Raw genomic sequence first — 22,730 nt, 5'->3', positions numbered from 1 at the left:
AAAATTATCAGCAAGCATCATATGTAATGGATATAAACTAGAAGCATTCCCAATAAGATCAGGGGTGAATCAAGACTGCCTATTATCACCACTATTATTAAATATTGTACTAGAAATTTAATTTTAGCAATAAGAGAAGAAAAGGAAATTAAAGGAATAAAGAGTAGGCAACAAGGAAACAAAATTATCACTACAGATGATATGATGGTATACTAAAGAATCAACTAAAAACTACTAGAAACAATAACTTTAGCAAAGTTTCAGGATGTAAAATAAATCTACATAAATCATCAGCATTTCAATATGTTACCAACAAAGTTCAGCTGCAAGAGACAGAAAGAGAAATCCTATTTAAAATAACTATAGATATTATAAAATATTTGGGAATCTATCTACCAAGACAAAGCACTATATGAACAGTTACAAAATACTTTTCACACAAATAAAGTCAGATCTAAACAACTGGGAGAATATCAAATGCTCATGAATAAGCTGAGCTAATATAATAAAAATGACAATTCTACCTAAATTAATCTATGTATTCAGTATCATACTAATCAAACTACCAAGAAATTACTTTAGAGTAGTGGGGGAAAAAATAATAAAACTCATCTGAAAGAACAAAATTTCAAGAATTTCAAGGGTATTAATGAAAAAAAAAATGCAAAGGTGGCCTAGCTGCAATACATATAAAACTATAATATAAAGCAATGTTCATCAAAACTATTTTGTACTAAGAAATAGATTAGTGGATCAATGGAATAGATTAAGTTCACAAGACATAATAGTCAATGACTATAAGTAATCTAGTGTTTAATAAATGCAAAGACTCCAGCTTCTGGAATAAGAACTCACTATTTGACAAAAATTGGTAGGAAAACTGGAAAATAGTACCGCAGAAACTAATCACTGGCCAATATCTAACATCTGATACCAAGATAAGGTTGAAATGGGTTCATGATTTAGATATAAAGGGTGATACGATAAGCAAATTAGGAAAACAAGGAACTTATCTCTCAGATCTGTGGAGAAGGAAGGAATTTATGGCCAAAGAAGAACTAGAGAACATTGTGAAGTGCAAAATTTTTATTACACTAAATTTTAAAAGTTTTGTACAAACAAAACCAAAACATACAAGATTAGAAGGGAAGTTGGGCAAAAATTTTTACATCTAGTGTTTTTGATAAAGGCCTCATTCTTAAAACAGAGAATTGCCTCAAATTTTTAAGAATACAAGACATTCTTCAGTTGGCAAATGATCAAAAAATATGAACAATTTTCAGATAGAGAAATTAAAGCCATTTTTAATCATATGAAAAAATGCTCTAAATCACTATTGATTAGAGAAATGTAAATTAAAACAACCCTAAGGGACCACTACACATTTCTCATATTGGCTAAGTTGACAAGAAAAAAATAGTGATGAATGTTGGAGGAGTATGTCAAAACTGGAACACATACATTGTTGGTAGATTTGTGAAATGATTTAGTCATTCTGCAGAGCAATTTGAAACTATACCCAAAGAGCTATCAAACTGCGCATACCTTTGGAACCCACAGTGTCTCTACTAGATCTGTATCCCAAAGAGGTCATAGAAAAGGGAAAAGGATGCATATGTGTAAAAATGTTTGTAGCAGCACATTATATAGTGTCAAGAATTGGAAATTGAGTGTATACCCATCAGTTGGGGAATGGCTGAATAAGTAATAATATATGAATGCAATGGAATATTATTGTTCTATAAGAAATGATGAGCAGGCCAATTTCAGAAAAGCCTGGAAAGATTTACATGAACTGATGCTAAGTAAAGTGAGTAGAACCAAGAGAAAACTGTACACAGCAACAAGATTATGTAATGATCAACTATGATGGACTTGACTCTTTTCAACAATGACAAGATTCAAGGCAATTCCAATAGGCTTGTGATCAGCATCCAGAAAGAAAACTATGAAGACTTAATGTGGATCAAAGCATAATATTTTCACTTTTTTTGTTGTTTGCTTATTTTTTTTCTTTCATGTTTTGACCTGATTTTTCTTTTGCAGTATGATAAATATGGAAATATGTTTAGAAGAATTGCACAAGTTTAACCTATATTGGATTGCTTGCTGTCTAGGGGAGGGGATAAGAAAAGGTTTTGCAAAGGTGAATGTTGAAAACTATCTTTGCATGTAGTTGGAAAAATAAAAAGCTATTAAAAATTTGAAAAAAAAAAGAAAGAAAATGAGTCTTTCTAATTGCAGACCTGGTATTCATTCACTCCATTTTACCAAATAGCTTTCCCCTTTAAAGTATTACTGTCAAATATATTTTATCAGATTAGCCTAATCAAGCCTTGTGGGAATTAGGAGAGACTAAGGATAAATAAGTATTTGGAGGGTGTTGGGGAAAATGATGGGGAGAACCTTAGAAAGGAAGCAGGACAGATGTATCTGGAACTTGAAGGGTTGCCAGGGAGACACTAAGTATGCAAGAAATAGCATAAAGATACTTGAGTGCCTGGGCTAGGGAGAGGCACAAAAGTTTTTTGGAAGAGGTCAATAGGTCAGAAACAAAATTTTCCTCATTCACAATTTTGCCTGAAGCTGGCCCCAAATAAAGTATTATATAGATGCACATTTAAATAGTTCTACCCAGTTATGAGAATTGGCTCACTTTTTAGCTTAGGGGCAACATGCTAGTCCTTGGGTTCCTCCCCCATTTTCCTCTCATTCTCTTACTTCATCCTTTTGTGTTTTGTGGAGTTTACACTAGATAAAAAAAAAAAAATCACAATAATGCAGTTAGGAAAATTTTGTTAGCTCTTTGACTAATATAAATTTGTGTTTATTTCTAGTCAATTCCTGGCTTCTAGGTTTGAGGGGGAAAAAATCAGAAAACAGGAAAAATTTGTACAAGCAGAATAGTGTCTATTACCAAACAGGAATAAGGATAGAAAATTGGATAAAAAACAGACTTTAGGGGAATTGGGGGAGAGGCTTAATTTAGTCCTTCAAGATCACATTCATATACCACAACTTGATCAGGTGTTCTCCAACTGATGGACATCCCTTCAATTTTTAATTCTTTGCCACCATGAAAAGAGATTCAATCAATATTTTTGTACATGTGGAATCTGAGCAATTAGAATTAAGAAGAATTAAACTGAGCTGCATGAGGTATGGTTATACCATAAAATTCAGGACGGCTTCAACAGTAACTAATTTAAAATATTCCTGCCTGAAATGAAATCATTTGTGACTTTTTCAATTTAAATTTGGATTTGGGCTGGTTTATATCATAATAAATTAATCCACAGAATTATCAAATGCTACAATTGGAAGTTACCTCAGATGTCATTTAATTATCAACTCTTGCCCAAATAATAGGCTAGCCTGCTTTCTTCCCTAACAGTGATGTTGGAGCCTACTAGCTTACAAAATAGGATAATGTCATGGAATGGATCAGAAGTTTAAGAACCTGATTCTGAATTCCTGTAATTGTTTTCCCTGCTCTTCTCTCTTACCATTCCAAAACATCTTCCACATTGTGGTCAAATTAATAATCCTTAAAACTACAGTTTGACCATTTTATTCTCCTGGTCAAGAAACTTCAGTGGTTCCCTCTTGTCCAAAGCACAAAATAAACTTTTCTGTTTTGTAATTAAAGCCCTTCACAATCTGACTCAAACATAGCTTTCCAAACAGATTTCATCTTGTTCCCTGTACTTGTTGTTTCCCGGACATGACCTTCTATGCCTTTGCATAAAGTGAAAACCCTGCCCAAACCTCTAGTTCTGAAATGTGCTCACCTCTACCCCAATTCCTTAAAAGTACTGAAGTACTGTCTCCTACAAGGAAGCCTATTCTAATACCAAGAGTTGCTAGTGCCCATCCATCAGAAATTACTTTCTATGAAATATCTAAATATGCACTAATTACTATGTATGTGTATAAGCTCTTCAGCAGGGCTCATTCATTCGACAAAAATTGATTAAATGCTTTCTATGTGCCAATCACTGTGCTCCAAACTGGTCATACAAATTTTTAAAAAATTAAATGGTACCTGATCTCAAGAGGAATAGATTTTATTCTAGTGGGGGGAAAGGGAGGTAAATAAAATGTATATAGAAGATTAAATAATAGCTAATGTTCATATAATATTTAAATATTTATAAAAAATATATATATATATATATATATATATAAATGTTTTTGTGTTTATACATTATACATATAATCTCATTTGATCTTTGAAATATTTCTGTGGATAAGTACTAATATTAACTCCTTTTTCAGATAAGAGAACTGAAGCAGAGACTGTGACTTACCCAAAGTTACAGTTAGTTAAATGTCTAAAGTAGAATTCAAATGAAGTTACTCCTGACTGCAAATCAAGTGCTCTATTTACTGCCATCTAGCTATTTCTAAAGATGAAATACACAGAAATTTCTGCTTGAAACAATTAGAAGGCTATTGCAATAGTTCAAATGAAAGGTGATAAAGGTCTGAAGTAGGAGAATGACAAGTGTGTTTGGGGAAGAAGGGGGAGGGGAATATTTGGAATACATTGTGGGGGCAGAATCCAAATATGGCAACTGATTGGAAGTGAGGGATAAAGGAGAAGGAAGGGTTGAGAAGACCCCAAATCTCAGTGACAGGAAGAATATTGATGACCTCCAGTGAAACAAGAAAGCTTGAAAAGAAAGGAGAGTTTTGGGGAAAAGGAATAGGAACTGTTTTGAATGTGTTGAGTTTTAGATCAGTCAGTCAATTAGTCAATTAGCATTTATTTAGTGTCTGTTAAATTGCATTGTACTAAGTACAAAAAAGGGCAAAATTCATCTATATATCTATAGAACATTTAGGTGAATTGTGGTATCTCATAAACCATAATGATGCAGGACTAGAGTTCAGAAGAGAGATCAAAGTTGAATACAAATTAGAAAGTCATCTGAACAAAGGCTGAAAAGGGAATGACCAGAGAAAGGAGAAAAGCTCGGGGAGAGAGAAGTATCATGGACACATAGAGAAGAATGAGGAGCTAACAAGGAAAATCTTATCAATTATTGTTCAGTGGTGTCTGACTCTGCGATCCTATTTGGGATTTTCTTGACAAGGATACCAAAGTGGTTTCCTTCTCTTATTTTTACTGGTAAAGACACTAAAGTAAACAGGGTTAAGGGCCTTGTTCAGGGTCAAGCAGTCAGTAGGTGTCTGAAGCCAAACTTGAACTTCGGTCTTCTGAATTCACCATCTAACTGTTCAATCCATTGTTAGAACCATGTAATTGATGAGATGCTCTTCTATGGAAGATACCTTCCTGGGACTCCCATTGATTATTTTGTCCTGCACAACAACTCAAAATAATGAATAAACCTGAACCTTCTTCCACATGACAGTCCCTCAAACATGGTAATGATGGAGGTGAACCCTGAAACTGTGTTCCCTTTAATCTGTAAAAGAAGGGTGACTGGGGTCTCAAGCTCTCCCCTGGGAAAAGCATCTTTCCCAGACAGTGCCCTCCTCCCCAAGTTAAGTGTCTCATTCAGTTGGAGATCTGATAGCCCTATTGAGTGGCTCTAAACTCCAATATAAGTAATCTCTTTTCAACTGAACATCTAAGCCCCAGTCATTGACAACATTGAAGGAATCTCATTCAATTTTGAATGCAAGCCCAAGTCTCAGACTGCTAATAAAAGACAACTCTGAACCTCGAATCTTTGCATTAGTCCCAAGCAGGAACTTGCTTTGCCAAGGAAGCTCTCTTCTTGGCAAGGCTGCCTGCCAGGACTTTTGCCCACTGTGAAGATATTCTCTTTTCAGTGTTAACCTTTGTTATTTCCCTAACAGGACCTTTTGCCCACCAAGAAGTCTATCTTCCTAGCACAGCTAACTTCTCAGTGTCAATAAAAGTCCCTTTTGCCAAACAGACTTTTCAGGTTTTTTAATTCTTTCGAATTGGACTTGTGCTGATCAGAGGGGATTCCCCATCCCAATTCTCACCCTTCTTCACTACTACTAACCTCGTCAGTAAGCAATGGTTAGTTCTTTTTAAGACCAAAATCTTAAACTCTATTTAAATAGCATATCAATTATTCAGACAGTCAAGTTTAGAAAATTCCCCATTTATGGATTACTCAGGTTTTTAACTTTTCCTACTTTGTTTTATGGGCTTCCTGCCTCCTGGCTATTTTACTTAATAGTATCATTGAATTTTGGGGGAATGTTGGAGAATCTTAGAGATCATTCAGTTCAACCTTCTCAATTTAGAAAAGAGGGAACAGAAGCCCAGATAGTCATCCCTACCAAGAGCTAGAAAATAAATAAGTATTTTACTGCTTGTTAGCTATTCTTAGAGCCAGAATACAGAATCTTTGTATTAATGGGACCTTGGAAACAGGAAATGAACATATAAAAATGATTTTATTAAAGATCTGTATGGTGGGTTGGAATAGAGGAAGTGAGGAGGGGGAAAAGCAGTTACCAAGTGGAGTAATAAGGCTCCCAGTGGACATATCTCTCCCCAAAGCCCAAGGGTGATTAGACTGCTGGGAAACTGGAACTCACTTGGAATGTCACAAATTGCCCCAAGGGTCTGCCTCAATAACTTTAGATCCAACCCTTTAAGTCAATTTTCTAATACCTAGGAGGGGTAACACATTAACAACTCAACGGGAATTAGTTTATTGTGTTAATTAGCCATCAGCTTTCTGGGTGAGGGGCTTTAATGAAATGGAATATAGAGTAGTTTTATTTGGGGGAGAAAGATGGTTTGGAAATGGTGTTTAGGAGTGTTCTAAAGCTGGCTGCTTGTTATAGTCTGGAAACAGAGAAGATGGGCACCAGAGTTGGATTTTTTGGGCTGCAGGATGATACCAACAGCCTAGAGCAGGAGTTCTCAAACTAGGGCCCTGGGGCTGCTGGGGACGTTTATGCGGCCAGCCAGGTTATGGCAAATGGGCTGAGTGGCGGAGACAGAGTGTGAGCTTTTGTTTTTAAATAGTCCAGCCCTCCCACAGTCTGAGGGACAGTGAACTGGCCCCTATTTAAAAAGTTTGAGGACCACTGAAGGTTAAGGGCATTGTAAAAAGCCTGGAGCAAGACACGTTTCTTCTACTCTATTCTCCTTTCCTGGGAAAAGTTTGGGCAAAATGAAGTTGGTGGATTTTCTGCACTTTTATTTTGTCCATGTTATCTTGGGCTCCCCATATCACAAAAAGTTGAGAGTATTAATCTAACACTTATATTAATGGGCATATGTACATGTGGCACAATCTACATATTATCTTGAAAACCAAGATTTGTGGTTAGTACAATAAGATAATATTTTTGTTGCGGAAATAGACTACAGGATTTTTAATCAGTTGCAATAAAAATAAACTTTGGGCCTAAACCTGTTGAAATACATTCTTCTACACTAAGAACATATTTTAATCAACCCTAAGACTCAGGGCCAGATCAAGGACTTTGCTAGTGAAGTATAAAGGCAAATTATATTGGGGGAGGGGAGAGACCGGGCCAACTTTTCCATATTTAAAGGACAGTGCAGATTTCTTTACCAAGTTTTTTTTTTTTTTTTTTTGAGTTAGCTGTGTATCTATTGTATATTACAGAATATACAGACGTAGAACTAAAAACAAACAAACAAACAAAAAAAACCTTAGGATAATGTTGTCCGATCCTCTCTCCTTTTACTTTTGGGTCTAGAGAATTGTCCAAGCTAGTCAATTTCAGGTGGTAAATAGAAGCAGAATTTTCAACCTTATGCTCAGAATCCAAATCTAGCTATTTAATATATTATTATATATAAATATGTTATATATATCATATTTATATTAATAAACGCATTTTGGATAGCTTAGAGGAGGGAACTCGTGGTGGGTTTGGGGGGAAGCTCGGAAGCGCCGGTACTGTTGACTGGAGAGGGAGGGCTGAGGGGAGCCGGCTCACGGACCGGGTTCTTGACGGTCCCAGCTGTACAATGACGGTTACTGTCTGTAAGCATCCATCCCGTGCCAGGCACTGTGGGAAGGGCATGGGGATCCTCTGCTCCACAGGGCCAGGGTGAGGCCCAGCTCCAACAGAAGGGCTGCCGGGGGAAAATGTACCAGGTAAAAGCGTGGATCAGGGCGGCGAAGACTGGTTGCCGGGGCTCGCCATCAGTGCGTTACAACAGCAATATATTTGCATAAGGGGTGAAGGGGAGAAAGGGTGTAACGCAGAAAAGGATTTTAATCATTAAAAAAAGTCACGTCTCAATTTTTCCCGTTACTTCCCTGCTGTGTTTTCTTGAACTTGATATTTTTATTATGTCCTGGGAGCCTCAAAGGCTGGAGAAGGTCTGAGCCCTGGAAAGCATCCCTTCGGGTTCTGCGGAGTCAGGGGCTGGGACTGGATGCAGGCCCCGCGGCCTCTGAAACTTGGGGGCCGGTGAGACCCAGAGCACCAATGCCTCCCCAGGCTGCTCCCCTGCGTGTTTTCAATACGTATTTACACCCCCATTCCAACCCCCTCCCCCCACACACACACCTCGGAGAAAATGCATGGAATAATACAACGCAAGCTGAGAAGATCCTGTAGCAGAGTACACTTTCCCACCCAGCCCCAAGGCCCCCGAAGCCGGAAACCAGGACGCGGCCTTCGAAAGGATGCACTGCTTAGTATCCAGAGCCAGTCGGGGAGTCTAGGCGCGCGCTCCGCGTCTGCGCGCGCCCGCGAATCCTTCCCTCAGAGCGGCAAATGGAGGCGCCCCGCGAGCCGACTACCCGAGTACTTGTGGGGGAGGGGAGCGATCGTCCTTCAGGGTGCGAAAAGCTGCAGTACTCGTTTTATTCGAGCACGCGAAACACTTTCCTGTCTGAGAACGAATGAATACCCAGAGCGGAGAAGCTCTCCGTAGCTGGGGGATGTAGCTCAGTGGTAGAGCGCGCGCTTCGCATGTGTGAGGTCCCGGGTTCAATCCCCGGCATCTCCAGAAAGCTAGGTTTTTCTTTTCTGCTTTTTTTTTTTGGTTACTATTATTAATAGCTCTTTCCGGCACAATCGGAAATACTGAAAGTGACCTCTTTCCGCCCTTAACGAAAGATTTCATGGCTTAAGTACAAACAAAAAAAGTTCGACCACTGTAAAACAGAAAGTAAAAAAAGTTAACTGTTGGCTTATCAATCACAAAAAGTTCATTTTTAAGCGTAGGATGACAAGCAGCACCATCAATGCTTTCATAAATCCGGCTGCTTAATAATAAAATTAAAAAGTAAATTACCTTGATCTAAAATCGAAGCTGGATTGTTGGCGTGGGCGGCAAGAAGTGTGCCCCTCACCCACGAGTGCCCCCGAAGCCGAAAGTTCTCAAAGGTCTTGTAGACGAGGAGTACAATACCATTTCTGGCCTACAATTTATTTTCATTGGTTATTGATGTTAATTTTATCGGATTGGAAATCTAACTTAAATTGAATATGCAAATTATTTTTTCTTAGAGTAAAATATTAGAAATATATTGAGAAGTTTCATTTACGTTCACAATGCATTCATTTCTTCCGACTTTTACGAATAGTGAAGCACTAGATATTTAAGAGAGAGAACTGTCACTTCCAGATTAAAAACTGCAGAATCCTCCAATCGCTAAAATAATTTAATTTTAAAACTAGCCTTTTCTTTGTCAGTTTAATAAAATCAATATGTAAACACACCAAGGACACACCTCTAAAATAAACTAAGGAGACGACTGGTATTAAAACTAAGCCCCTGCCCTCAAAACGCTTACTGCCCAGCAGAGGAGCTAGGCCCACACTCACAGTTAGAAGAAAACTGCTTTGGTTTCGCTTTAGAAAATCTACACTAATGTCCACAGGACCATAAGAGGATAAGAAAATTGCGTCATTTGGAAGTTCATTATAATTTCCAAGAGGCAAATACACAAGCAAACTAAATTTTAAAAAATTACAGATATTTTGTTTTTCTATTACAAACATTTACAGCTCTGAGAGGTCTCCTAGTAAAGTAAATAACTAAGCAAAACTACCATTGCAATGACCTCATCTGAAAATGTATTCTGTAGCACTCTATTTTTATTTTTTTAATTAACAGAAGCCTATTTTTTTTTCCTTCCCACTCTCCCCCCCTCAAAAAATTTAAGCTATTTCCTATTAGACTGTAATCTCCGCAGAATTTTTTTCTTATTTTAATTACATTTTCTTTCCCTCCTTCCTCTTCCTCTCTCCTCTCTGCATCCTCTTCCCCTCCTCCTTCCCTCCCTCTCCTTTCCTCATTTTCTCTTTCTCTTCTCTCCTTTTTCCATCCCACTCTCTTTTCCTTCTGTCCCTCTCCCGCCTTCTACACTCTCTCTTTTTTAAGGTTCAACATGGACTTTGAAAACAGCAGGTGTTAAAACACCTGTAATGTTGCCCATCATCTTTGAGTTTGAACTGACTCAGCTTCCCATGACTAGTTTTAGAGCAAGAAGAGTTGGTGTAAGGATCATCCATCTCTGTGAGATACTTCCTGCATAATGTTGGACAAATGAGTCACGTAACCTCTTCAGGCCTGCTTTCTTGTCTGCAAAATGATGCCCTTAAATCCAATTAAACTCTGAGGTGCACTTCCAGGTCCATAACCCTAGGATCTTATCATTAAATCAGAATTGAAAGCATCCTTCCTCCACTGAAAGGAAACGCAGGATTGAACAAATGCAAAGAGTATATATTAAACATTTACAATAAGCCAGGTCCTGTGCTAAATTCTAGAGATACAGAGAAGGGAGGAATCAAATAAGAGTTTATCTAGTGCCTACTATGCACCAGACACTATACTAAGCCCTTTTACAAATATTATCTCATTTGATCAATTAACAAAAAAAGGCAAACAGCATCTTCCTGAAAAGAACTCATATTGTGATGGGGTGGGGGGTGTAAGAACAACAACAAAAAACAAATAGCTATATAAAAGTTGTATCAAAGGAAATGGAAAGTAGTCATTTCAGAGGGAATGGGGGGGAGGAAACAGGCTAAGACCTCTCATAAAAACTGGGATTTCAGCTGAGTGTTGAAGGAAGTTTCTTTAGTTAAGGGAAGTGGGAAGGAAAGGTGAAGAAGGGTTTTCCAGTGTGGGGGACAGCCAGTGATAAATAAAAAGGTAAGAGATTGAGTGCTATTTGGAAGGACTAATAAGTAGTCCAAGAAAAGTTCCAAGTCTTGGGAATCAGAAGCTTATCTCTATCACTTAGTACCTAATCTCTATAAAATAAGGGAAGCTGGTCTTTCCCTTCTGATTCTAATTCTATGATCCTAAGATCGTAATCGCCATATAGTTATTTGGTCACGTGGGCTAAAACTATTAACTTATGAATACAAAATGAAATGTGATGCACAGAGAATTGCACAAGTAGCATAAGCAGAGGGGTTGTCCTTTGGAGGAAGAAGGAAGGAAAGCTCATTTCTTCCTGTGGAATCAGAGAAGCCTTCTCCAAGTTGGTAGCATTTGAACTAGACTTTGAGAGGTTAGTTAGCTTGATAATGATCTAATGGTAAGATCATCCAAGTATTAAGATTGAATATACACAAAGATCAGGATTTTTATAGGGCTCTCTTTTTTTCTTTTTCTTTTCTAATATGGTTGTGGTCTGAATCATATGGATAATTGCTGTGAAGTAGATATATATGGGGAAGTGAAAGTGTTGTTTTTTAACCCTGAATATAATGGCTGATTTCACATTAATTTGATTAAAAGTCACAAGATCTTCTCCTGCCTTCCTTTATTTCTGCACATGATCCTTTTTGGAGGGAGAGAATTCCAAGAAACCCAGTCAGTTGTAACATCTCCTAAATTAGATCCTTTTCTCTCTTCTGACATTGCCACCATACCCCTCTTTTCTTTACTCCTTGGTTTTTGAAACAGCCACGTAATTGCTCTCCTGGCTAAAACTTCTTCCCCATTGTAGTCCATCTTGCAGGCAGCAGTCAAACTGATCTCAGAAATCAAGGCTGGCCATGTCACCTACCTAGCTAATAAACTTTAGTGGCTCCCTATCATCCCCAGGATCAAATATAAAATCTTCATAAAATGACCCCTTCCAGTCGTTTTATATCTTCCTCTATCTGTAATTCAGTGACATTCACCTCTATGCTGTTCTATAAGTCCATCTCTGAACTTTATGCTTCTTCCCTGGCTGTCCTTCATGTCTGGATTTTTTTTCCTTCCTCATCTCTGCTTTCTGGTTCTCTTGACTTCCCTCAAGTCCCAGCTAAAGGCCTACATTCTGAAAAAAATAATTTCCTAGTCTTTTTTAATTTTCCTGACAAGCCTCTGAAATCAACACCAATTTATTCTATATGTATTGATAGTGAGAGAGGGAGAGGGAGAGAGAGAAGGAGGGAGGGAGGAAGGAAAGGAGAAAGAGGGAGGAGGGAAGGAGAGAAAGAAGGAAGGATAAATGTGGGTGCAGTGTTAAAATAAAAACCCCTGTGAACTGCTAAAATGGAAGAAACCCCAGATCCAAAAAGGAGACTTGAGAAGGGCCAGAGTCTGATCACAATTTAAAAGATTTTAATTGCATTTATCTCTGAAAAAATTTGCAAGCTGTAATCTATTTTCTCATCTTCTTAAAGGGGAATGGGAAAGAGTGAGATATTTCTACATATCTGAGTTATCTATAACTTTTTGAGATATTTATGGCTAAGTTGGGGGTAAGGAAGAAATAAATTGGGAAGTCAGGGAGGAAGTGGTGGTCTAGGAAGATTTCTGTAAATACAATAAATGAAAGCAGGAAGATTGACGATCTTTAGATATGTCAGAAAGCAAGATGTTTGTTTTTCTCTCTGAGCTGGTCAAGACTAGTTCCAGCAGTTGCAGGCATATCCCAGGCTCAGCTAAAATTTACTTCGAAAAGGATCATTGGTATGTCAAGCAGCCCTGGGCAGTAGAAGTCCTCATTAACTAGTTGTGCTATTTCACTGTCTGGTTCCCCTGTAAAAAACAAAAACTTTTTAAAATTTAATCCTGTAGTATATAAGTAAAGAGAGAAAATTTGAGAAAGAGAATATACAGGGTATTTCATATCTATATTTTACATAGTTGTTTGCATAGTCTCCTCCATTAAATTATGAGCTCCTCACTTCCTAGCTGTGTGACCCTGGGCAAGTCATTTAACCACAGCCTCAGGGGGGAAAAAATTATGAGCTCCTTGAGAGCAGAACTGTTTTGCCCCTCACTCTTTTATATTTTAGTACTTAACACAGTTCCTAGCACTCGGAAGATATTTGGTAAATGTTAATTAACAATATGAATGAAAAAGTTTGGTAGAAGTAGAAAAGCCATTTGTTTCAGTTAACAAACATATTTGAATGTGATCCACCCTAATCCCCTAACTCTTAGTTTTATAAAGAGATAGAAGAAAGGGAAAATAATACTGAAATCACTAAGTCTGTATATAATACTAAAGCCCTTCTTCATAGTGAAATATAGGCAGATGGGAATAAAGTGAAGGAAGGTCTCACAAGGCTGAATGAGTGGGCCGAAAAGCAGCAGATGTATTTCAATGAGGGAGTAAAGTAATGTATTTAGGAAGAAATAATACAAACTATATTTGAAAGATGAGGGGCTTTGAAGTATCGCTTATAATTCAGGAGATGAATACATGGGTAGATTTTTTTAATGACCCAGTATTAGATGGTGGCCAAAAAAAAAAAAATTCAGCAAATAATAACTCACATTTTTATAGAACATTACAATTTATCTAGCACTTTCTCCTCTACCCCATATAACAATCTTGGGAAGTCAGAAATGTATTATTATTCCCATTTTACAAATGAAGAAAATAAATCTGGGAGATTCGGATAGCTTACCCAATGTTACACAGTTTGCAAGTGGCAGAGCTTGGTTCTTTATCTCAAGTTTTTTCTGACTCCAAGAGCAGTCTTTTTTTTTTTTTGGCAAAGGCAATTAGGGTTAAGTGACTTGCCCAGGATCACACAGCTAGGAAATACTGTCAGGGATTTGAACTCAGGTCCTCCCAATTTAAGGGCTGGTGCTTTATCCACTGCAGTAGCTGACCCTGACTATTCTGCTTCCAACAAAATGGGCACCTCTTGGAAACCTTGCAGGAAGGTACTTACAGTACTTATTTGTCCTGCTTCTGGACCAATGAAAGTAGAGACAGCTGTATTTTTGTGAAATTTTAAAAGTCATACTGGAGATTAAGCCACCAGGAAGTCTGGGAGCTGAGTCTGTGCCAGGTTTTACTGCCACCTAATCATGATTGAGGCCTTAAGGATGGAAGGTGGGACCTTCAGGCTCATATCCAGCAATCCATGACTTGTAAAACAATCAAGTAGAGTCTATACTGCATCAGAATGCATATTAAATCTGAGTTCACTATCTCTAGGGACTGAGGTGGTATAGGGGAAGGATATTTTAGGGGAAAATATTACAATTCCGATCTTCTTGCTAAATAATTGAAGTAAATAGCCTTTTGTAAAAGTTAATCAGAGTTATTTGGTTAAATGGAACTGGGGGTGCTAATTACTGGTAGCTAATATTCAGGGGTCCAGGAGATTTAAGACAATAGCAATTGAAAAAGATATTCCCAACCCCTTGAAGTATTCCTAAAATCCTGAAATAAAGATGTGACCATAAATATTCTGCAGGAGTAAAACCAGAGAATTTTATACATAATACTATGCATGCTTACATACACAAAATCACTAACTACAAAGACTTTTGAAAGGAAGGTCACTAGCATTAGGAATGGGGATTAGGACAGATTTCATGTAGAATTTGTTATTTACTTATGTCTTTATGAATCATGTGGGCAGAGAAAAATCAGAACAAAAGGGAAAAGCCACTAGAGAGATTTTTTAAAAAGCAGAAGAAAAGGAAAAAGTGAACATAGCATGTGTTGATTTACATTCAGTGTCCATAATTCTTTCTCTGGATAAGGATGACATTTTCCATCCAAAGTTTGTTGAGATTGCCTTGCCACCCCAAATGTTCATGTGAATTATTTGTGTCCGACCTGTGGCAGAACATTCCAAGCCCGTATTGATTTGATCAGCCCCAGTCAGAAACACTGTAACTCTAACATAGTTATACCATATACCTTCTTTGAGAAGGAGTGTAGAGGGCCATAACTCTGAAAAGGTGTACTTAAATCTAGGTCAGCATGGTACCTTATAGTTAAATACCTATTAAGGTGAGATAATGGTGATGTAATGGTTGCACTTGCTCAAGCTGTACTGTAGTGATATAATCGTACTGAAGTATTTAAGGGCTAGGACAACTGGGACCGCTCTCTCAGCCACAACCACAAGAGAAGACACCAGATTCCAGACTCCATCTTTGGCCAGCCACGTGGCAGCTCTCCTGCCTCCTTCATTCCTCCACTAAGACCAAGCACTCAGGCTGATCCCAAGGCTCTCCAGAGAGCTAGTCTGGACATTACAAAGGAGAACCAACCAAATGAACCGCTGAGAAGAACCAAGTCTGTCAATGTTGATCATCCCACAGACTTGCTATTGCTGGGTACCATGTTTTCCTGGTTCTGTTTGTTTCACTCACCATCAGTTCATGTAAATCTTTCTAGGCCTTTTTAAAATCAGCTTGTCCATCATTTTTTATAGAACAATAATATTCACAGAAATTTTTTTGAGGAGCTTTTAATGTGGAATGGTGAAGAGATATGATAATAGATCAATGAGATGGTAGCATCTAGTGAAGATTTTTTTTAAATAAGGGTATCAACTGGATCAGAACTGTCCTCTAACCTACCAGTAGCAGGAGCTGCACAAGGCAGGCTAGAGATAGGAGAGTCAGGAAACAGACGTTTAGCAAATTTCAGATTGAGGAAAATGTTTTGGAAACAGAAGCCCCATCTCCTAAGAAGGAGGGCTTAACACTGCTGAGATGGGACTACTTTATATACATGAAAGGGGTTGGCCCTCTAGATCTTGAGATTGTTCTCATGCTTAGAATTTCTTGGGACAATATAAGTGTTCTAGGATCCTGTAAAAAAAAAAAAAAAGCCATTGTCTCAAATCTTAGGGGTCATGGCCACCTTGCAGTTTACAGAACCAGAATTCTGTGATAGGAATAGGAGTGCAGTACCTGTCAGTAACAAGGAACAATGTGGACATGTGATGAATGGCCCTAGTAAATTAAGGAGAGCTAAATTCCTTAATGACACTTTGCCATAGGGTGAGATCATTCCAGGGTGCAAAGGATTATTGTAGAGGAGAAACCAGTTGAGAGATGGATTATGATTGATGGTGCAAGCTGCTGGAGAAATAGAAGCATTTCAAATCAAGTGCACATATACAGGACTAATCATGCTTAGGAGAAGGACCATCTCTTATTCAGAAACTAAGGGAAAGAAGAAGAGAGTGAAAGATTATCAAGGGACTTTGAGATGAAGAGAATGGGAAAATAGATCTTATGGAATGGCCTCAATTTTTCAGCAAAGTAAAGGCAAGATCCTTATCTATGAGAGGGGGGAGGAAGAAAAAGGGTCAGGAAACAAGAGAAAATTTTGCTTAATTGCATTTGGTGTTTTTTTTCCAATTACATGTAAAGATAATTTTCAACATTCATCTTGTAAGATTTTGAACTCCAAATTTGTCTCCCTCCCCTCTTCCCAAGATATCAAGCATATGCATATGGATTGTACATGTTTCTACAGTAATCATGTTGTGAAAATATTTAGAACAAAAGGAAAAAACCATGAGAAAGAAAAAAAAATAAAACAAAAGTGAAAATAGTATGCTTCAATCTGTGTTCAGAGTCCAAGGTTTTTTCTCTGGACATGGTCAGCACAAATCTAGTACAATTGTCTTGGATCACTGTATTTCTGAGAAGAACTGAATGTATCATAATTTATCATCACACAGCATTAATTTCTATGCCTTTTGAGGATTTTCTGAAATCGGCCTGCTCATCATTAAACAATAGTATTTTAATTAAACAATAGTATTCCATTACATTCATGGTCAGCTATTCCCCAAATAATACCCTCAAAGGGTATTATGGGTTTTATAACCCTTTGGACATAGTTCCAAATTGCTCTCCATAGTGATTGGATCAGTTCATAACTCCACCAATAATGCATTAGTATTCTAGTTTTGCTTCATCTTCTCCAACATTTCTCATTTTCCTTTAATGACATCTAGCCAATTTGATAGGTATGAGGTAGTACTTTAAAGTTGTTTTAATTTGTATTTCTCTAATCAATAGTGACTTAGAGTATTTTTCTTATGACTATAGATAACTTTAATTTCTTCATCTGAAAATTGCCTATTCACATTTGAACATTTATCAATTGGAGAATGTCATCTGTTCTTAATTTTTTTTGTTTGTTTTTTGCTGGAAACAACTGGGGTTAAATGATTTGCCCAGGGTCACACAGCTAAAAAGTATTAAGTATCTGAGGTCAGACTTGAATTCAGGTTTTCCTGACTTCAGAACCAGTGCTCTATCTACTGTACCATCTTAATGCTTATAAGTTTGATTCAGAAGTTTTAGAAATGAAACTGCAAAAAAATTGTTTCCTAGTTTTCTGCTTTCTAAGAAGAGAAAATTTTGGAATAGCTTCTATTGAAAGACAAAGATTCCATTTGGGAAGGGGAAAGGACTGCCTTGCTGCACTGAGGGCCCAACTTAAGTTAAGTACATGAATTTGTAATGGACCCAGTTAGCTCAAATGTGAAATTCCCTCCATCTTTGTTAAGAAGCTGTATAGTAATCTAGGGTAGAGATCTGGCAAGACAAGAGTAGTAGTAGGACAAGAGGCAAGGGATTCAAGAGAAGAGAACAGTGAAGAGGTGAAAGGGTTAACTATTAGGTTGTACTTAGGGAGTGAAGAAAACAGAAATGAAAAAGTACTGAGGGAAATGGAAAGGAATGAAAAACAAATATAGGAGGGGTGAAACAGGGAGAGGTCTAATGATAAGAGGTTGAAGTCAGATAGGGGAATGTCAGAGTTCATAGTTTGAAAACTGGAACACTTGTGAGTAATAGTAAGATTTATGTAATTATCCCTATGTGTGACAGAGGTAAAGGAGACCTAAGGAGATTGAGGAAATGGGAAATTATGAGAATTTGAAGGAGCAATGAATATTATTAAAATCTACTAAGATAAGGGCAGGAGATAGGGAGGAGAGGAAGTTGATGAACTATGTGCTGAACTCCCTGAGAAAGAAGGGAGAATGACCTGGGGCTCAGTATATTACTATTGATCAGGTAAAAAAAAAAATAATTGAGTAGACTTCAATAGAATAAAATTACTGAGGAAAGAAAGGGAATTTTAGAGATTTCCACTTAGAGAGTGGAAGAATGGGTGAGGTTTGAATGGGAGTTGGTGGAATTGAATTGAGGAAATGAGAACGAGAGAGCATGAAGAACTGATAAAGGGTGGTTGTTACTGATTGGTTATTATAGGGTTGAAGAGAAGCTGGAGAAGCCATAGGAGAGTAACAGAGAAAGGCATTTGAGAAAAGATGCTCGAAGTCTCTAATGAAAAATTGTAGGGAAAGCAAGATTAGAACTGGGCCTAGGTAAATCTTTTGTTAATCAGTGATATATTCAATTTTGTCACCTTTCAATTCACTACTAATTTCTTTTTTTTTTACCCCTGAGGGAATTGGGGTTAATTGACTTGCCCAGGGTCACACAATTAGGAAGTTTTTAAATGTCTAAGGCCACATTTGAACTCGGGTTCTCCTGACTTCAGAGTTGGTGCTCTATCCACCTACCTGCCTCGCTACTAATTTCTTAATTGCCAAATCCAATGAGTTTTTCTCAATTCTTATTTTCCTCTTTGTAGCATTGGACACTGTTATCTCCTAGACATTCTCAAAAACCTGAGTTTTTATGGCACTGTTTTTTTCTCGACTTTCCTCCTTACTTGTTTGGAAACTTCTTACTCATTTTTTATTGAACCATCACTTTACTCTCTATGAGTGGTATTCTCTAAAACTCTCTCCTAGACTCTCTTTTCTTCTTTTTCTAAACAACTTTTTCTGTTTCAGTGATCTATTTAGGATCCATGTATTATATAATAATACATGTACTATAGAATAATAGTATGATATAATATATAGTACATGTATAATAATACATGTACTATAGAATAATAGTATGATATATAGAATGATAGGATCACTAGTATGTGTGTGTATATATATATATATATATATACACATTATATATTATATAATACCTATCATTAGCTTGTCCTTTTTTCCCCTCCCTTTCTCTTCCTTCTTTCTTTTTCCATTCTCATGTCACCAACTAGCAATTAGACATCTCCAATTGGATGTCCTGTTAGCAGCCCAGACTTAATATGATAGCTGAAGCAGAATTCAAAATTTTTGCCCAAAGGCTTCTCTTCTAATGTTGTTTTGTCATTGAGGAATCCAGTTTTCTTCCAGTCACCCCGGTTTGAAACCTTAGAGTCATCTTACTTCTCCATAAACGCCCATATCTTATCAATTCTACCTCTATAACACCACTCACATTTGTCCATCCTTCCTTCCTTCCTTCCTTCCTTCCTTCCTTCCTTCCTTCCTTCCTTCCTTCCTTCCTTCCTTCCTTCCTTCCTTCCTTCCCTCCCTCCTTCCCTCCTTCCTTCCTTCCTTCCTTCCTTCCTTCCTTCCTTCCTTCCTTCCTTCCTTCCTTCCTTCCTTCCTTCCTTCCTTCCTTCCTTCCTTCCTTCCTTCCTTCCTTCCCTCCTTCCTTTCTCCTTCCTCTCTTAGTATCTTTTTCTCCTCTCCCCCTTCCTCTCCCCTCCTTTTTTCTTATTCTCACATAGGATCTCCTGATCTGGCTGGAAGTATAGCAAAAGCTCATAGGTCCAATCTGCTGATTAGCATGGGACCTTTTAGACCTGCTCTGTTTCTTGTTTATACCTCCTTAGATTGATGGTGTCCAACCTGGCCCTACTAACCCCCCATTCATTCCAAGTTCACCATATTGGTGACAAGAATTACTATGGATACTGGATAGATCCTTACAACTCAGAGCTGGAACTCAAGTGGTTCACCTGTCTCAGCCTACTCAGCAACTTGAATTATAGTTTCTAGCCACAACAGACTTGTTCCCTTCTTTACATTCCTAAGGCCACTTCCTTAGCTTTGTTCCTAATCACATTTTGCCTGAACTATTATAATACTAATGTAGTTATAACACTAACAGCTAGGTGGTGCAATAGAAAAACGTTGGGTTTAGAATTCAGAAAATTCATCTTTGTGAGTTCAAATCCTATTTCAGATAATGGGAGTAATCATTTTCTCATCTGTAAAATGATCTGGAGAAGGAAATATATCAAGTACTAAAATATACCAAGTAACTCCAGTATCTTTGTCAAGAAAACCCCAAATGCAATCATATATGACTAAATAAAAGTATTGCAATTACTTGATTTTCCAATCTTCATTCTTCATTCAAAGCTCTTCTCCTGCAAGTTGCCAAATGGATATTCCTAAAGCTCAGGTCTGAAAAGAATAACTAGTAATTTCTTCTCACCTCTAGATTAAAATGCAAATTTCCCTGTTTAGTATTTAAAACCTTTCATAGGACCCATACACTGTAGATTGTTATATCATTCTGTCCATCTTCCTGGTGTTGTCATATTCCAATCTCTGTTATCCTTCTTGGTTGAAGTCTTTCTTTGTACTTCATTTCCAGCTCTTATCTTTGTTAACCTCAGTATTCTTGATTACTAGGTGTTTTTGTTTTTGTTGTTTTTAACATTCTAGTCTCCCATGCCATCAGCCTCCTAAACTTCTATAACCTGTGGCTCTATTTTACCTTAGCCATCCACAGGGATGGCCATATCTTAGATTTCACCTTCTTCTAAACTCTTCCACTTGGAAGATTTTGAATTCTTAAGTTCCCTTAGGCATCCCAGTCTCTTCCCCTTTTATCGTATCTACCATTCACTCCTTCTCCTCATAATTACCTATAGTAGCAGTCTTCCCTTTTCTCTCAATCCATTACACCCATCTGGTCTCATTTCCTTCTATCCAGTTTTGTCCAGATAGGCAACCATTTCAATGATGAATTGTTTTATAATCTCCAATTCCTTGGCTCTAATTTTCTTCTGCTCATCATGTCTTAATAATGCTCAATCTTGAGTTTTCTCCACCATCTGATTTTTCTGCTTGTATGTTAAATTGCTGTTTATTAATATAACCATTACCTCAGTTGAAGTCTCTATCACCTTTCACCTGGACTTTTGTAATAGCTTCTATGCTTCCATTCTTTTCAGTGCTGGATTTAGAGTTTGAAAGATCTGAATTCAAATCTGGTCTCATACATTAGTTATTTAATGTTGAGCAATCATGTTTTGCTCTGTTTGCCTCAGTTTCCTCAACTGAAAAATGGGTGTAATAACAGAACCTGCTTCTCAAGGGTTGTTGTGAAAATCAAATAAGATAATATTTGTAAAGCATTTAGCATAATACCTAGCACATAATTGGCCATTTATAAATGCTAGTTGTTGTTACTGTTAATTTCTTCTTATTCCCAACACATATCATTTGGTTGTCTGTTCATGAACATTTTCTTTGACATTCTTGGAATTCTCTCCCTCTTCTACTCTGACTGCTGACCTCTCTGGTTTCCTTTAAGTCCTAGCTAAAATCCAACTTTCTACAAGAAGCTTTTCCCAAGTCTTCTTAATTCCAGTATTTTTCTTCTGTTAATTATTTCCTATTTATTTTGTATATATTTATTTGCATTTGTCTCTTTGCATAAAGTCCCCGAGGGCAGGTCTTTCTACACTTTTCTTATTTCTAGTATTTAGCATTAGTGCCTGTCACATAGGAGATGCTTAATAAATATTGAATGACTGTTATCAATTCTACTACTCAGTTACTTAGCCACCAAAATAATCTTACCAATTCAAACACCTGATCATGTCATTATGATGTTCAAAAACTTTTGGCAGCTCCTCTAGAAGAGCATGACATAAAGTACAATCTGCTCCAATTTGACTATAGAGAGACTCCTGCACTTGGAGTTGTGAAGACTTGAATTTGAAGCCTGCCTCTGTTTCCTCATATGTAAAATGAGGAGTTAGATTTGGCCCCTTCCAACTCCTTCTAACTCTAAATCTATGATCCTATTTTCAATCTGGCTTCACTGTATTCTGCTTTGCACACTACATTTCTGTTAAACCAGGCAACCTAGTCTTCCCTGAACTCAGCAAATTATGCATTCCCTTCTTTCATGAATTTGTTCAGGTATCTCTGATTCTGATAATATCTTTTCTGACTGCTTTTTAGAAATCTCTGTCTTGTAAGTTCTGGCCAAATGCCACTGTCTATCTGACACCCTCCCTGACAAACCAAGTTGAAAGTATTCTTTCCTTCCTTATATTTTCCCAGAGCAACAGTTCTGAAAATGTGATCCAGGAATTCCTGCAATTCCTAAAATTTTTTCAGAGGGAATATAAGTTCAAAAATATTTTTATAACAATATGAAGACATATAAATTTCTTATATAGCAAGTATCAGTGAATATGGCCCACATAAACTAAATGTCTTTGGGGAGGAGATCCACAATAATTTTTTTTAAGAGTATAAGATGATTCTGGGATCAAAAATTTGAGAACAATCCTATTTTCCTATTTATGTCATCTCATTCTATCTATCAATGCATTTGTTAAATCTCCATGTTTGAAATCAAGGACTATGTTTTATTTAAGATGAAGCTTGTGATATAATACATGGTTAAGTATGTAAGTACCTAAGAAATTTTTATT

General features: G+C 37.3%; 1 non-coding gene across 1 annotated transcript; it reads left to right on the top strand.

The window, feature by feature from the left end:
- The first annotated feature begins 8,884 nt into the window (after positions 1 to 8,884).
- Positions 8,885 to 8,956, top strand: TRNAA-CGC (transfer RNA alanine (anticodon CGC)). Its single transcript has one exon. It is a non-coding gene; the product is annotated as a tRNA-Ala (tRNA).
- Positions 8,957 to 22,730: the final 13,774 nt, after the last annotated feature.

Source organism: Sminthopsis crassicaudata, chromosome 3, assembly GCF_048593235.1.
Source record: "Sminthopsis crassicaudata isolate SCR6 chromosome 3, ASM4859323v1, whole genome shotgun sequence".
In the NCBI taxonomy this organism is placed as follows: domain Eukaryota; kingdom Metazoa; phylum Chordata; class Mammalia; order Dasyuromorphia; family Dasyuridae; genus Sminthopsis; species Sminthopsis crassicaudata.
Note: the sequence above shows the minus strand (reverse complement) of the source record. Positions and strands in the feature narration are given on the sequence as shown.